We start from the raw sequence: 18,608 nt of genomic DNA, 5'->3' as shown, positions 1-18,608 counted from the left end.
GGGAATTATTTGCTTTGGACAAACCCCATTTCAACTTTTGTGTCCAATTCTGGGCATTATACTTAAGAAGAGATGAGAAAATGTGGGGACAGGTTCAAAGAAAGGCAATGACAATGATCAGCAGATGAAAAATGAAATTGTATAAAGAGAGAGTGAAGAGACTGGCTAGGTTTAGCTTTGAGAAGGAGGGGTTGCTATGATAACTCTTTTCAACTGAAACGATGTCGAGATGCTCTCTAACTGTAGAGCGAAAGGCATGGAACCATGGGTTTAAGCTGATGAAAGGCAGATACCAATGGAATGTTACAAAAAGTTTCCTAACAGTATGAGGAACCATGGAACCAATTACAGACCACTGCACAGAGAGGTGTCAGGCTCCCATTCATTAAATACACTGAGGTGGAGGCTTGGCAGCCATCTGCTCTAATTGGATCCCTGTACTGAGCGGGTATGGTTGGACTCAATGGCCTGAATGGCCCCTTCCAACTTCCAGTACTCTGATTTGATCATTCTACCTCTTGACAGTCCCTTACCAGTAGCCATACCAGCTGGTGCTGATTGAAGTCCAGAACATCTAGTCTACTCCAGCCACGGAGCTTTGATACTTCATTTAGGCAGATCCCTGTGGCTTGAATCAAGGGAAAAACCAGGCAGAACCTGGGAAAGACACTTGGAGGACAATAACAATCAGTACTTGTACTGGAAGGGAAAAGAAAAGTCAGTTTCTGTCACTCTTCACAGTTAACTAGATACTGGTGTCTGTTCAGAAAAGACTTCAGACTGGTCCTGCTGCTTCCAATCAATTTCCCTGCTTACTTGTATGGACCACAGCAGCTCTCTCTTTCCCATCTTGTCTCCTTGGAAAACTCTTCTAGTGATTCTCAATCAATCCACACTCCCTTGGTAGGTTTTCTTTTCACCCCTCCCTTCACCCCACTTCGCCTGTTTTATCTATATATGTCTGCAGCTTGCTCTCTTTCTCTGTATTTACTATTTACTACTAAGGTAAAATACAATTGCCATAACACAGGGCTATGTTTAACAATAACCTCAGAATAGCTTCCTTGTTGTCATCTCTAAGCCATATAAAGCCTCTTCTTCATACTTCTAACCGAGAGCACACACGTGCTACTATCTGAGCCCTAAATCTTAGCTTGCATCAAGGAAGAAACTGCTGCGAACAGGCTTTGCTTTTAAACAGAGTAATGGAACTTTATTTGATGGGAAATTAAATGTTATGTGCAATGGGCATTTCAAGCATTCACTGAGTGTCTTAGGGAGATTGTACCTATCTCATAAAGTTCAACTTCCATCATTCCCATGCTAGCCAGAAATTATGGAAATCGAATCCCAATACATCCAAGATGCACCACATCTTGAGAGACGCCTGGAGCACCATTAGAAGAAGAGTCAAATGGAATCTAACATGGGTAAAAGCCTATATTAGGGATTACCCCATGGTGCGAAGGGCAGCCATTTCTCCTTTGTAGGTTTTCCTGCACTGACCATAGGATTACAGAAGATGGCAACTATTTTCAGAAATAAGCACAATGCATTCTACCCCTAAGCAAAGCAAAGCATTTATAATTCTGCAGGAGCAAAAATTTGTCCCTCAAAGCAAGCAAAAGCGGGCAAAACAGTTCAGATTTGCACCATAATTAGCAATTTTGTAGATTTCAGGCATGTATGTAGTAGTGCCTTTTTAGAATTTCTAAGAGGAGTATTTCCCAATCCTTTCCAATGGGATCTTCTGCAAGCAGAGTACATGCTCTTTGGTGCTAGTGCCCAGGCTGATGTATCAGGTTCTTCCATTTCATGTCCTGTAGGTGCGAGCAACCTTTCTTCTATCAAGGGCCACCTTTGCTTCTGGGATAATCTGCTGGAGGCCAAATTATGGATGGGGTTGAAATAAACAATGGATGAGGTCCAAGCCCAAATGAGTGGAGGAATCCAGTCTCTTTTTGATATTCTCTCTTTCCTAGCCTTGATATAAAGCATGGAACCCATCTTACACTGTTTACAACTAAATATGTTCGATGATATGGCTGAAATTCATACCTTGTCTTGTCATGTTGCTGTTTATTCGTTCAGTCGCTTCCGACTCTTTGTGACTTCATGGACCAGCCCACGCCAGAGCTTCCTGTCAGTCGTCAACACCCCCAGCTCCCCCAGGGACGAGTCCGTCACCTCTAGAATATCATCTATCCATCTTGCCCTTGGTCGGCCCCTCTTCCTTTTGCCCTCCACTCTCCCGAGCATCAGCATCTTCTCCAGGGTGTCCTGTCTTCTCATTATGTGGCCAAAGTATTTCAGTTCTGCCTTTAATATCATTCCCTCAAGTGAGCAGTCTGGCTTTATTCCCTGGAGGATTGACTGGTTTGATCTTCTTGCAGTCCAAGGCACTCTCAGAATTTTCCTCCAACACCACAGTTCAAAAGCATCTGTCTTCCTTCGCTCAGCCTTCCTTATGGTCCAGCTCTTGCAGTCATATGTTACTACAGGGAACACCATTGCTTTAACTATGCGGACCTTTGTTGTCAGTGTGATGTCTTGTCATAGGTCTGGGTTTTTTCCTGACAAACTGATTCCCTTTGGGATGTTAAGATTACCAAAACTCATAAATATTCCAGTGTAATACTTTATATTCTCATCCTGTGGAAGCAGGTCTTCATTTTGTTGGCGGCAGATGCTGGGAAAGCCTTTAGCCCAGGAGAGGTCAAAAAAGTCACACACCAAGCATTTCTATAAAAATAATTTATTTACAGAAAGCAAAAACAAAAACAAAACATATTTAAAGGACTTAGCTCCCTTTGGAGCAAGCCTTGCTTGGCTACATTGCCGGCAGAGAGAAAAAAAAGAGGAAGTGAGAACAAGTCCGGGCAGGTTTCCTCCCCCCATGCTATTTTGCATGAAGCACGTGAGAGGAGACAATCTAATACAACCTTTTAACCCAACCAAAATGATTAGGCACATATAGCAATCTTAATCTGTTAGTAGGAAAACCTCAACACATTTGACATAATACCATGTTGGGGCCAAGATCAGGTGCAATTTTAGTACCTGAAGAACACAGCACTCATTACTAATTAGCAAGATATTGTCCACCTATAGCAGAATGTCAGATAGGTATCCAATCTGACACTCAGAAAAAACATGATTGTTTGTTACAAAACTGTGTCTCCCAAAGATGTTTTCAAATTCACAAAAGAGGGAAAAAAGCAATTAGAATAAAAATTAGGTTGTCAAGTGTGTATTGAATATTATTATTTAAATGACTGTATGAATTTGCAGATTAAGGAAGTCTTACCTGAATGTGATTATTTGTTATTTTATCAATGCTAAAGCATATTTTGTCTAGTATCTCTTGTTTTCATACGACTTTCTATTTTACACATTTTAAGAACCTGATAGAAATAAAAGAATTAGTACGTCATGCAAATGCTTATCAAACTCTTAAAAGCAGACAAAGAAAAATGAATAACAAGCATTTAAAAATGAAGATGGTAACTTCTCAAGTAGAGTAGAAGACAGTCAGTCACAATAATATTGATGCCTATATTAAAGAAAACTTAGTGTTATTTCTGTACGATAGATATCTTGGTTAATTACCAAGCAAAATTAAAAAAAAAAGTCCAGTGGAACGGAGTGATGATCCATGTAATTTACCAATGCCTTAAAATACATGTCTTTACTAGACTGCCTGAACAAGTGCACTGATTTTAAAAACTCAACAAAAATATTAGGGCCTTCTTTATTGCAAAAGTGCACAAAATATGATTTGCTTGAAAATATAGGTTTTCAATGCAATCAAGTGATGGGTTTTATGAAACATTAACTTAAGGCTGGCAAGTACTTTTTCTTGATGGGATTAAGTAACATGTCATATCCAGTAGGGGATTTGTGACTTTGGGACGAGATCTTTTCTGATGGAATTAGGCAGCATGTCATATCCTGAAGGGGTCATGACCTGATGACATCAGTAGGACATGGGCGTTGATTGTTTATTTTGGTGATGTCATTGATTAAAAGTACTGATTAGTTTTTATTATGTATTAGTATATGCTATAACTGCTTGTGAAAACAATAATTTCATCATTGTTTCCCATAAACTGACACTCCAAGGCACTCCATCTTTAAAATGTTTCCACATAATGTTGAAAGGCTGCTATATTATCCAACAATGCTCTTCTATGCCCAATATTTTTTAAATCATATTTATTCATAAATACTGTAAGGTCCTATAGTAGAAAGGGCCAAAACTTACACTGAAAAACCCTTCCTTTTAAAAGGGGCAGATTTATAGTTAACTGTTCAAGGTTTCTAGGATAATGCAATGCCCCCTGATTAGTCAAGTTCTGTTCTAGAACATATGTCCATAAACTGTAGATATATTTGGAGACCAGAGGATGGGTATTGCCAACATAACTGCATCTCCCTGTCACCAAGTAACTGAGTGTCTGTTCCCATTATGGTTTTCTTCCTTTTTATAAATCAGATTAATCTCATCTCTGAAGAATAATCTTATCTGATTGAGCTACATTACAATACATTTAAGAGGAATCTGTGCTCTATTGTTCTGTCATTTCATTAGCTGCTGTATAAGCCAGTATCTTCCAGCTTTGGAGTTGGCTCTTGGTTCTCTCTGTAGCCAAGTTTTTCTGGAATCACCTGAGAGATTCTTCAGTATTTCACAAAAAGCAGACATCCCTGTCCTAGAGTCTGTGGTTTGTATGTTTTATAGCTGTCTTTCCAGTTCATTGTGGATTTCTAATTCAACTGGCATTTGAAAGATAATCGCAGATTTGGAGCGCAGACTTCTGGCAGTCTCTGAACAATTTGTGAAGCTACATCTTCAGTGACATCTATAATAAACTGTGATGCTATGACAATAACAGTACACCTGCAATGACATCAGCATTCAGATACCATGTTCAGGTACTTCTCTGACACAACTGGGTAAGTTGCAACCATTGCAGGATGACATCATTACATATTTGCCTCCTCTTGCCCCTGCCCTTAATTTCCAAGATAAATTATAAGCTATACATAGAAATATGGTGAAACATTTTTTACACTAATCTATCTGCCACTTACACTGAATTCCTATACAACTCTTACTTAGGACTAAGGTTTACCACATTCAGCAAGATTTACTTCCAAATAAATGTTCTTTTAAGCACAATGTTAAACTATTTTATGAACCAAGGTTAATAACATAATGTTATAAAATTTGGACCTGGACTAAATGACCTTTGGGAATCTTTGTAACTCAGTAGTTCTAAAAAATGTTTAATGGGCTTGAATCCTACTATATAAGTCTGTCAATGCACATCTATTGTTAGATAAATTACAGGTGACATGTTGTCATGGAAACTAAATCATAGGCTATAAGCTCTTAATGGCTGCCTTTACTGATGGCCAGCAAATACACGATGCTCCTACTTCCTTCCTACCTCATAGATGGACTGGATGTAAATATAGAGGCTTGTCAGAAAAATGGAAGTTTACAACAAGAGGCAGAACTGGTCTGGGTGCGTATTACAATGTTGTATTTTATATCCTATAAAAAAAGTCATCTGAACTTTAGTAATAACAGTTCCTACCTCCTATATGCTCAAACACGACAGGTGTAAATATACACAAAGATTCTATAAGACATTAATAAACACTATGTTTGCTTTACAGAAAAAATCAACTTTGCAAAGCATTGCAACTCCAAAGTTTACTGCAAAGTTTCTCACCAAGCACCACCCCTTTGCAGAATGCATCCTCCCACCCCAACTTACCATCATTTGTTCTTTGAAGCACATTCTTTAAGAAAGCACTGGGGATGATTGCACTTTATTTTGCCAAATATCAGTTTCATTTTTAACTAGAACAGTTTGAAAGGAATAAAGTAAGTTGAGACAAAGAGCTTGGCCAGTGCTGTTTGCAAGTGGTCCGATGGTGCTCCAAGGTGCTGGTTGCTTCTCTCTGACCTTATGGATCAGGGGTGTCTACAGGGTATGACCATAAAGGTCAAGAGGGTGGCCATGGCCTTATCCACTATCCAGGATTCAGATGAAAGCCTTTTGGATCAACATTGCCATGCTTTGGCTAAGCACTTTTTTTTCAGCCTTTGTGACATGCAACCCATCTCAGGCAGCATCATAACTGACTTCCTGAAGGAAGGGCAGGATAAACATCTAACAAATACATAACTTTAAATATGGTCCCAGATAGCAAATCTGCCAGTCATTCACTTTGAATAATCTGTCCATTCCCAGGTTGTTTTCATGGACCAGAAGGGTTGGTAAGAATATCAGCTCTGTCACCAAGTTCTTGTCTTGAAAATAAATCTAAACCCACTACCTCCGCTTTCCTTTCAGGAAATGTCTTTGCTTGGCCTCCTAACCCCTAACCCCCATGAGGGACAGAAAACCTGTGCACTTTTCTGGCAAATGTAAAGGGGAAAAGTATAGAAAAGCAATAAATTCTATAGCTCCAGCTGCTGACCTTATAGAGCTGAGGTGCATGTCTAGGGCAGTGTTTCTCAACCTTGGTAACTTTAAGAGGGGTGGGCTTCAACTCCCAGGATTCCCCAGCCAGCATGGAAGTTGAAGTCCACACATCTTAAAGTGTATATTTTATTTATTTATTTATTTATTTACACACACACACACACACACACACACACGAGCAGATCTTAAGATGATGCTATCAGCTGCTATTTAGAAACAGCTCTGATGTTTGCATAAAGCACACAGGGACTCCACTCGTAGAGACACAATAATAATCAGAGGCAAGAAATTGGACTTAAACACACAGGAAAAAAAATTAACCCCAGGTTTTAGCTAACCTTTTCCTGTTCCTCTGGAGAACAGACAACCCTAGGAATGTGCCAGCCCTTTGAGGGGTCCAGACAAGGAGCACCCACCCTGAGTACTAACACTACCTTTACTGTAAGGTTACAGTAATGGAAACTTGCAAGTCTGAAAGCATTTCTCCCCTCCTCTGCTTTTACTTTCCTGAAAATTAGGGAGGGTCCCTTCTGAGAAGCTTTCATGCTCCTTTGGCTTCTGTGAGCTGAAATATCTTTTGTGTCATGGTTGTCTAGGCTGCAGCCTTTCCTCCTGTCTCCCAAGGTCATTCCCACAGACCACTACAAAATGAGTGTTACCTCTATGCCATTTTGTTAACTGGAAAATACTTCTTGTAAAGTTTGGCCTGAGGTTAGAGGAGAATCTTAGTTCCCTTTTTCTCCCTTGCCCACTTCAATATTTAATGTTTTATGTCTCTCCCTCCTGTCTAAAAACTGCCTATGGTTTCCAAGGGAAAAAAGCTTTTCCACTTGGAGAGGGAGAGGTGTGTAGGGGTAACTTCCCTCAGAAAGTTCTTGCTTGAAACAGGGAGATGAATGTATCTCCTCTCTGAGAAGCAGCTGTCAATCCTGAGAATGCCAGGTAGTATCACAACGTATGGTATGCTCACAATCTTGTGAACAGTTGTGGTCACCACATTTGAAAAAGGTAATAGAATTGGACAGAGCTTCAAGCATTTGTTTTATGGAAACAAAGACGAAAAGGTTTGGGACACTTACCTAGAAAAAAGGAGTATGATGCAAGTCTATAAAATCTTGCATGGCACAAAGAAAATGAGCAGGAGGGAAAATTCTCCCTATCTCCAAACACCAGGACTAGGGGATTATCCAATGAACTAACATGGTCTGCTCTAAAAGAGGGCATGGCTTCATATAGTTCATAATTAGCCTGGGCAGTTCATTACAACAGAGGTGGTAATGGCCACTGACTCAGATCAGGCATCTCCATCAAAGGCTGCGAGTCTTAAAGACTCACTGTTATCACCAGGTTTGGGTAACCTGTGTCCAGATATAAGCTGCAGGAGAAGAGACATGTCTGTAACTCCTGCTTGTGAGCAGCACCCAGAGGCATCTGGTTGGCCCCTGTGAAAAAGAAAATGATGGGCTGTGGCCTGATTCAGTGGGGCCATTCTTATGTGATGATCTATGATCCTGAGCTTCTATCCTAGAACTTCAAAAGCCATGATTATCCCATTAATGTACCTGTTCTTTGTCCCCATATAGATTAGCAGGAAAGGATCAGTGAAAAACCTTAGAAGTTATTTGGATATCCTTGATCCTTGTTCTGAGCAGAGAACACCCTTGGCCAGCTGATCAGTCCAGTCAGGACAAATTTGTTTCAGTTCCTCATAACAGCAAGTCATCAGCTACCATGACTTCTCTGTGTCTTCTTCCAGAGCACAACAGCATCCCCTTTGCCCTTGCTTCTGTCCTTCAGCATCTACTTTTTCTTCCACTGAAGACCCTGGGTCTGTTTCTTCTGCAAGAAAGGAGGGAGGGAAAGTTCTCCATCTGGGTAGGAAAAGTGTAAGGCACAAGTACAGGTTGGCTTTGCCTGGCTTGGCAGTAATATTTGTAGAAAGGTAAATTGATGATGGTGGCAGAAGTAGAAAAAGACAATATTGTGCATCACCAAATTAAAGGTCAGACCTAATCCTCACCATAAAAATCTCTTTAAAGTGTTTTAAAAACTCTACTCACTGTTTCTGAAAATATAATAAAGGTAATGGCAGACGACATCACCTAGCTGGCTATGGCTTATCTCAACAAAGCTACAGGTTTGGACCTGGTTCATACTTGGATGGGAGACCACCAGGAAATCCATGGACTATAGGCTAGACTGGGAAGCCAGAAAAACTCTCTGGGAGACCACAATGGCAAGCTACTTCCTCACTGTTGCCAAGACAATTCCAAAGAGTCATCAAGTGTCAAGAGAGTCTTTAACAAAGACAACTGTCACATTCATTACTTGCATGATTCAATGATTTGAATCAGCCACTAGAGGGCAGCAAACCACCATTTGTAGAAAGCTATATTCCTGCATTTGGCACAACCTCTGGTACTTCATGAGGAAAACCAGGTTTATCACACCAAGACTTTAAGACTGTATTACATAGTTATACTTATGACTGGATCCATGCAACCTAGATTTACTTCAGATAATTGGAAGTTATTGTATGAGCCTTTCAATAAGTTACCTATAAATGCAGGTCCTAAATAAAATCAAACGCAACAGAGGGCCTAACTGACAATTATTATTTGTTATACTTTTGTTTATCTGTACAAACAATGATTATTTGTTTTATTTTTCAATAACAGGAAAAATTAAAAGAGAACCATGGACTAGACTATTATGGGGAGATACTGATGCTGTAATAAATAGCAGAGTGCTGCTGGTAGGACAGAAGCTGGTCTGTGTGTCCCAAGCAAGCTGTTTCAAGATGTTGCTGTCTTCCGTATCAAGGACTTGGTGGGAAAATGACCAACGCTCATTCTTCCTGCTTATTCATGTTGTGACAAACAACAGTGCTAGAAGAGGCCAAACAAGTGAGAGATTTACAATATAGTCCTGCATAGGAAGAATATTCCTTACAGCAGTATTGGGCTTTATTACTTGGAGGACAGAAATAGCAAATAGAATTAAAACGGACACACTATCACACATATTGCCTCATTTGCCTCAATGCGGTAACCAGCCAGACCGCGCCTTGAGACTTACGCCTCAGTTTTGTTGTCAATCCTATCCTACATTTCTTAACACAAAGGATAGACATTCCTTTTAATATTTGGTAACATGACCTTTTGTCTCGCTTTTCCTCAAAATGCAAGTCTACATCTTGTTATTTGTCTTCTACTTCATTCCTCAAGGTCACTTTAAACTGAACTGCAGTGTCAAAGGGCACCCAATTCTGACAACTTTCTTATTTCTATATAGGTGTGCTTCTTACTGCTAACAGAGAGAACATGACCTAAACACAAAAAATAAAACCTTAACTAAGAAAATCTACTTTTTTAAAAATTTAACTTTATACGCCACAGAATTTTATCAGCCCCATGATGAACTTACACCTGATAGTGCTTATATTATGTAAGGATCGAGAATTATTCCATCAAAGCTGAGAACTCAGATGTCAGAGCAGCTGCATGATGAACTTCTTGGAGTACTAAAGATGAAGGTAATAACTCATGATTTTCTCTGTTGGCCATGAATAGACCAATAAATCGAACAGCTTGCAATGAGTTGCGCAGATACCAACATGTCCAAGTCCCCTTCACTCATGGAAATGGCCTGTCTTGCTGTGACAAAAAATTCATATAGACTTTGCAGTGGACATGAATGTTTCTAATTCAAAGTGGACAGAAGTGTTTCCAATTAACTCAATAACAACCACATAAACCATAGATGGTATTGAGGTAACTCTTGGTGAGCAGGTTTTCCAGAACTATCAGTGAGTAATAATGGATACTGTTTTGTAACTGAACAGTTTCAGAAATTCCTGAAAAAGAATGGAATCAGATATATTACACTGGGTATATTACATCAGTACCAGGGAATCAGGTCTGTAACATCAGCAACTGGAGTGAATGAAAGGTTTATTCAAATTTTCAAGAATGCTTTGAGAGTAATACCTGGAGAAAATATCACACGCAATCCAAAGCTTTCAAATGTTCTATTTGCCTATCAGAATGCAGTACATGCAACAAATCAAACACCAGTGATATAAAGAAGATGTGTTCAAGACAAACAACTGAATCAAGCTGAGCAATTTTCTCATGCTGAGATATGACCCTTCTCCATTGGGGACACAGAGACTATAGAGTGGGGAATAAGTAGACAACCAGAAAGATCAAAGAAAGAACTATACATCTGTCTTCTAATGTAGTGGTCACTCTTAATTACATTTGGAGACAACACATTGACTAGCTAAAGCAGCCTTTCTCAACTTTTTCACCCTGGAGGAACCGTTGAAATATAATTTTACTTACAGCCTGAGAAACTAGGGGGATCCCGTCTGAGCCTCTTGCCCTGCCCACTATCCAGCTGTGGGCTATGCTGTCTCTTATCTGACTGTTCCCTAGGCAGCGCCTCTTGGCCCAATCTCCCAAGGTCTTTTCCATATACCAGTACAGGTGCAAAGGGGGTTGACTTATGAAAACGGCAGCATTCTAATTAAAAATTAGAAAATTTCAATTCTAATTGAAAGTCAGAAGAAGTAAAGATATTTTTACTATCCCCTTTAAGTACTTCACTAAATTCTAATTTCTTTCTCAAGATATAATGAAAAGGAAAGACTTCTCCCATGAACAAATGGTGGTGGGCCTTATAGCAGGTTCTTTTAGCTAGTCTTGCCCTAAGCCACCAAGGACTTTTGAAGAATGCACTAGCACTAGATAACAATTGGCACTGCCTGTCATTTTCTGAACACTATTAAAGGGCAACCCCAGTGCAACAGAAAGATGAATTTGAAACATACAGAGAGGAAGCTCCATATTGGGGTGGTGATGTATGAAACATCTAGATTGGTAATAGGACAGAGAAAAGGCATTGCCTATAGAGAAGACATTATTATTCTTGCAAGCAATAAAAAGGAATTTGCTTGGAATGCTGTAGGGTTAATCAAAAGCAGAACAGTAGTGGTGGTAGTAGCAGCAGCAGTCATAGTTTCATTTATTATTGGCTTCTAACTAAACAGAGTATAATCATAGACACCTTACATTAAGTAACGTCATGCCTAAAAGCACCAGTGTGTTCACAGGTGTCACCTTTGGTATCAATCAGTTAAACCTGATTTTAATTTATTTTACAGCCGTTTCATTAAAAAATAATCAGGAAACTGATATGCTCTGTAGCGTAATTTTCCTTCCCAAGAAAGTCACCCAGGGCTCCTAAGCATAGTTTAAACAAGTGAAAGGATGGAATGCTGCAGCCCAGGGTTTTGTTTAATAGTGTTCCCACCTGGCTGGAGAAAAAGGTAAAAATAAAGGGAAGTGGTAGGAAGCACCCTAAACAGTTGCTCTGTGTGCGTGTGTGTGCAGAAAACAACTTCACCAGCTTTGCCTTCTAGTAAATTGATGTTTTCGCCTTAGCTATCTGGCAAGCCGCGCCCCCCACTCCCAATATGCTTTCAAAATTCCAGTGCCCCCAACAAAGGAATGCATGCCTCCTTGGGCCAAAAGCAAAGCTCCCTGTAGACACAGACTCACTGTATAGTTAGGGTGGCTTCTAGGGTATATTTAATATAAAGGTAACAGAGCTATAGACAAAGATATTAAAAGGTGAACTAACATTTCAATAATTTTGAAATTACTCAACTTTCTTTTTAAAAAGATGAAAACTGAAAGAGGTAGAACCAGACATTTTCAGTCTCATGTGGCATCATTAAACTGTCTAGATGGTAGATTCTCTCTGATTCTTAATTATTCCTTTTAATTGTATTTAAGACTTTTTTTTAAAAAAATGATTTTTTTTCTTTTGCATAATGTTTTGTTATGATTAGAATCTCTTTTCTAATTTGCTAGTTTCCAGACTATATTGGCAACTCAGTTCTTCCGTTCCATTTTTTAAAAACTCCTCTATTTTTAAGGATTAAATTCTAGGCTGACTCTCTGTTGTGAAGGCAAGGTGATGGGGCTCTTTTCTCCTTTTTTTCTTAAAAAAGGGGGAGCAAATAGGAAGGAAGACAGATAATTGGGGAAATCTCACGCCACATGGAAAACTCTGAATTTAGAGGACGAAAGATGTAAGAATGTCCCCTTTATCTCCCCTTTTAGATTTTCCTTCCTTTTGTGAAGTGAATCAAGACTTGACATTGCTTAAACAAGGTTTTTAATATTTTAAAATTCCACCCTCTAAATGTTCTGCAAAAGGGACTAAGCAGTATGAGTGTTCAGAAGTGGTGTTATGACAGGAGGAGATACACATACAATGGGATTTGGGGGAGAGCAAGGCTACAACAGCTCTTTTGGCGTTTGAAAGCCGAAGATTCTTGCAGAAAGCAAGTGTGCATATGCTGTTGAGTTAAAAAAAATCTGTCAGATCTTTATCTCCCTGCCCATCCTGATGTGCACAAAAGGTAAGTGGATTTTCTTTTATCAGTCAGGAGTTAGGTGTACGCAGCAGCATCAGTGGCTGTGGTCCACCTGCAAAACTAAGACCTCGCTATCATGGAACGAAGAGTGCAACACTATTGATAAGCTTCAGATATGTTGGACTACCACCTGGAGTATCCCCATTGGAGGGGTGAAAAAGGTCAAGGTGGCAGTCACAGCCGGGCAACCAAAGCCCCAACCTTTTTTCATGCAATGCAAGCACGCACCTGCACATTGAAAAGAGCGGGGCTTCAATCACATGGTTGCAGTTGCCATTTTGACTTTCTTGACACACACATATCGCAGATGCCTCTGACTACCATGTCCAGAATTCTCAGACAGGTTAATCTTTGACTATACTGGCTGAGTATATTGCAAATCATAGATCACAGAGCAGGTTAGCAACACTTGTCAATACAAACAGTGGGAAATGAATTCCCCCATTTGGGACACAAACAGCAACATACAGCTGGCAGAATCCAGCTTTTTTCCCCCCTAGTTCAAATAAATCTGTGCAGCAGACTTTCAAAAGAATGTTAAAACCACATTTGAGAACAGTCTAAGTGCTCTTTTAAAAGAGGGCTAAACCCATGAGTCTATGGATATCACATAATGTATGAGCAGCATTACCTGTACCATTTCACAAAATAATAGATTCCAAAATTACAGATTCCCACTGAATGTCAGAAAATTCCCAGCTAGAAGAGATTTCCATAGTAGAAACCATCACTTAGAGAAGTAATTTGTTCCCCTTCATTGGATGTGATCCAGAGGAAGCTGGTCAGTGATCTGGACAGGATGCTTGAATTTGGATTATTATTCTGAATCAGGTGTGGGACTCAGTGGTCACTTCCTGCTGTATGAATCTATTAAAAGACAATAAAGATTACTGATTTCCATTAAATCAGCATAAATTAATGTTCACATTGCAGGTTACACTCAGATAAATCTACTTCTCATATAATGGAGAAGTCTGAGATCAGGTGAACTTTGTTTCTACTGTCTAGGTCAGCCTTTCTCAGCTTTTTGACCCTGGAGGAACCCTTGAAATATTTTTTGTGATCTCCCAGGGAACCCTAGGGTTCCACAGAACCCTGGCTGAGAAACCCTGGTCTAGGTGCTAACTGGGAGCAGGCAACCTCAAGGATGCAGATCCACTTCTGACTCTTTTCTTGAAACTGGCCTTAAATGAGAGACTCCTTCACAAAGAAGATGGTCCTTAAGCAGCCATTCAGATATAGGTCTTGACCACAAAAAATATCAGTAAACTCTTGTCCCATGAGATGGCCACATGTTATTGGCCAACAGCTGTGATCAACAGATTATTAAAAGGCCAGGCATGGGACTGTATCAGTTTCATGAATTGGGACTCAGGCCAAAAAGAATCTGAGAAGAACAAAACAGAAGGCTAAAGAAAGAACAAAAATAACTGGGGAAAAAGACACAGCTCAAGAGAAGAAAGCTAAATTTAAAAGAAAGGATCATAATCTGAACAGGAGTTAGAAGAAGGAGGAGCAGAAGAAATAATTAGTAACCAGGAGATCCAAAGAGATAAGCTTAAGAAGGAAACTTATTTTTTTATCTTCTGCAAAAAATGTTATTGGGAAACTAAAACAAGAAAAAAGGAGAAATGTGGACAGTTTGCAGTTAATTCAGGTGTATCTATTAGTATTTTCTAATAATTTTTCGTGATCTCCCAGGGAACCCCTAATGAGTCCCTCTTTTGGGGGAGATGGTCAGTGACAAAATTTCATAAATAAATAAAATAATAAAATAATGCACATCACACAATACAGATGCATGCTGAAAACTGTACTTTCTCTAATTTTGAGATCTAATTTTATTCAAAAAATACGTACAAAAATTTATGGATATCCAGATTAAGGAAAATAGGTGCTCTAAGAAATGTATGCATAACAGATTAGGGAATGCTGCTTCAAATGTGAATCATTAAGAGTTAATGAACAATATTATATTAGGGGAAATAAATGCAAATCTGTGTATGGTAGGCAAACTGCATAAGATTATTTTGGTGATTTTTAAGTCATTTATAATCTGATACAGAAAATGTGGGATCAGAAAGTGTTTAATCTTAAAATATGCTTAAAGAATCTAGGATTAGCTTCACACAAATATACAAAATTAGAGCATGTATGCAGAGTTATGTAAATAGCTATAAGCATATAGATTCTTATTTTTAAGTGAGGAAGTAATGTAATGTAATGTGGTTCAGGTTTGATGTTTTGTAGATCCAGTGTGGCTTGGTCTTTAGTTTACTAATCAGAGCAGTCTCCTCTAACTTCTTGTCCTTCAGATGTATTGGGACTTCAATATACATAATTTCCAGAAAGCATGATGGATATTGAAATCCAACACATCTGAAAGCACCATGCTCCCATAGTGTCCATAGATGTGTGCAAGGGATAGTTGGTGATTGTAGGGACATTTGCAAGAGATATTGTATTATTGTGAGTTGGAACACTGTCATCTGAGACTCAGAACAATATATTTGATTCAATTTGAGGAATACCTAAGACTGAATCTGCACTTTGCTTAAAAGGAAATAAATGAAGGATGGCTTCTGTTATAAGTCATGTGGTAGCTGTATCATTTATAAGGGTCTCATTAATTGGGTCAGTTCCACCTTGTGAAATAATTATATATTGCCACAACAGCTCTAAGATGAGGTATTAGGATCAAAATTTCTACCTGTTTTGCTCTGAATATTAGTACCTGGTGTTAAAATTGCAAATACAATACCTGCATATTTTGATGCAGGTTGTCCTAAGTGGAATCCTTGGTACTGCAGCAAGGGTTTTTAAAAGAGCCAGAAGTGATCTCAGCATGTGACTTGGACTGTTGCTGCTAGAAGGGGAGATGCTATTCAGCTGGGAGAATGTCATGGTACATCAGCTGGGGAAGGAAGGAAAGAAGTCTTCATTGGATGTTAAAAAAAAAGGATTTCATACTTCATTTGGCTGATACAACAAAGAATGCAGGAATTTTTGTCCCTCAATCTAGAGAGAATAACTTATTTGACTCTGAGATGTGTTTTTTTAACTCCAGGGAGGGTGAGAAGCAATAAATGTGCATGCATTTCTCTGACATGTGGCTTGAAAAAAAAGCCCTGTGAACCAAAGATGAACAACAACAGTTTACAGAGTGTTAACAACTATTAATTAAGGAGGCGACATTTAACAAGGTTGAGATATTTTTAAAAAGCCAGTTAACCCTTTCCATGGGTTGCCAGAGCTTGCTTTCATAGACAGCAAAGGAAAAGAAGTACGCCCTGGTTCATACAGTGCAATCTGAGCAGGGGCTATTTTGAAATGGCAGATGGGCTTGGTATTTTAATACAGAGTGCCGGTGAAAACAAAGAAAAACTGTTCATTTGGGCTGATTTTTTCCCTTAAATTCAAAATTCACAACAAGGTGAAGCTGAATTTGAAGTAATTCGAATTACAGATCACATGAAGAATTTCTATTTCTCCTCATTACAAGAATTGAATTTTAATAAGTTGGTGGCCAGCACTACTGGCTGAACTTGATAGGAGTCATGGTCCAACTCAGATGGAGGGCACCAGGTTGAGGAATATTTTCCTTAAATATTCTTGGGCATGGAGTGTGTCGGCAGCTGAATGTGGAATATAGGCATAAAGATTGCACTGAACTTTCTGCTCACAGTCTTACTGAAAAAGGGATAGATGGGAGGAACATGTGCAGAACCCCTTCTCCACCCCAGATTTCCAGAACAGTATGTAGTGAGGACTGCCATAGTTAATAGATTTGCCAATCATTCATGATGCAGTTCAGAAGCAGTCTACCATTGCTCCAGATTTCTCTCAAATATTTCAGCATGATGTGGCCAACATGCTTGTGAGCCTGGAACTTACAGAAAACACTTTCAACCAATTATTTCTTGCTATTTGGCCATATAAAACAAGATATAAAAAGAAAGGTAGGAAAGATAGAAGAAGTGAACAACCGCATAGATCAAGAAAAGAGAAATAAAAAAAGAAATATTTAAAGAGTGACTTCTGATCTTCTTTGCAGCAGTTGCAAATATAATTAATACTGTTTTCGCACTCCCAAATTACATAACATAGTTCCCTTCTTCCCATATACAGCCCTTTTTAATCAGTAAATCCAGAGATCACCAGTTCATTTTTATCCATTTTCAGCAGAAAGTCCATAAAGTATGGCAAGCAATAGAAGAAAAATCAGTAAAGGTTCTAACGAAGCTATGCCAGCAAATCTGGAGAATGACACAGTGGCCAACCAATTGGAAGAGGTCAATCTACATTCCAAAACCAAAGAAAGGAGACTTAACAGATTGTGCAAACTATTGTACAATATCCATAATTTCTCACACTAGCAAAATCATGTTTATGATCATTCAGTGCAGATTAGAGCCCTATATGGAGAGGGAGATGCCAAATGTTCAAGCTGGCTTTAGAAAAGGCTGAGGAACATGAGACTTTATTGCTGATGCATGTTGGATAATTGAGGAAACCAAAGAATACCAAAAAGAAGCCAGCATGTGCTTCCTTGATTCTAAAAAGGACTTTGATTGTGTTAGTTACATCAAGTTGTGGAATATTCTTAGAGACGTGGGAATCCCAGAACATCTTATTGTCCTCATTCAAAACCTATACTCAGCAATGATGGGTACACCACTGGAAGACCTGAAAGACCAGGTCGGGCAGCTCATCCTGGAGAAAATCTTTCTGTGTGGTTGCTAAGCGTCAGTACTGAGTTGATAGCACATAATCAAAAATCAGCCATGACATACATTAAAAGGGGAAGGACTTGGCACCATCACAGTCACCCTCTGATCATTTTAACCATCATCCTCTTCATGGGCCACAGTTCCTCTGTAGGTGGTGGAATATACAGTATAAACTGAATTTCTTTCAAACTTCTGGGGAACTATAAATAGCCTTCCTTCAATTTCACTGGATTAGATTAAACTGAATATATTAAAACAACCAATAATCAGCTCAACAGTCTGATGCCAGAAGAACCCAAAGGCAGAACTATGTTCCTCACCCAGTAATACTTTGTCACTAAATAAGCCAAAAGCTGCTGCAACTGCTTGTGCAATAGGAACAATGCAAAACTGCTATCTTGGTTTTTTGTATTCCTAAAAATACAGTCCCAGAAAGTGGCATGTTGCTGTACTTGACCTATGACAGCATTTTGCAAAAGTAAGAACCTAATACTGGGATGCCATTAATTTCATTTTAACTACAATGGCCATTTTAAAACTCTGTTTCACTGCATTCTAAATAATAATAATGACAACAACAAATTACTACTAGTAGTTGTTTACTATGATAATTTGACTACGTATTATCTTTATTCAAAAAAGCAATTCTTTTCTTTCTTTTTTCTCTTCTGGTTACAATTGGTCTTAATACATTCAACCGCTTGGAATGTATGTATCTCTGATTCACTCCTTTTAAAAAAGAATAAAGAGGAGGGTTTGACTATTTAGCTTTGTGTATTTTATGGAGAACATCAGTATTCCACATAATAAAAAATACATTATAGCTGCTTTATAATATGTTCAATCCCAGAAGCTTGACACTGAACACATTCATGTGTATAAATAACAATAATAAACCTATAAATTACCATAATTTTCTGCCCCTCCTGC

This window comes from Candoia aspera, chromosome 1 (assembly GCF_035149785.1).
Source record: "Candoia aspera isolate rCanAsp1 chromosome 1, rCanAsp1.hap2, whole genome shotgun sequence".
NCBI classification, from domain to species: Eukaryota; Metazoa; Chordata; class Lepidosauria; order Squamata; family Boidae; genus Candoia; species Candoia aspera.
This window is presented reverse-complemented; position numbering follows the sequence as displayed.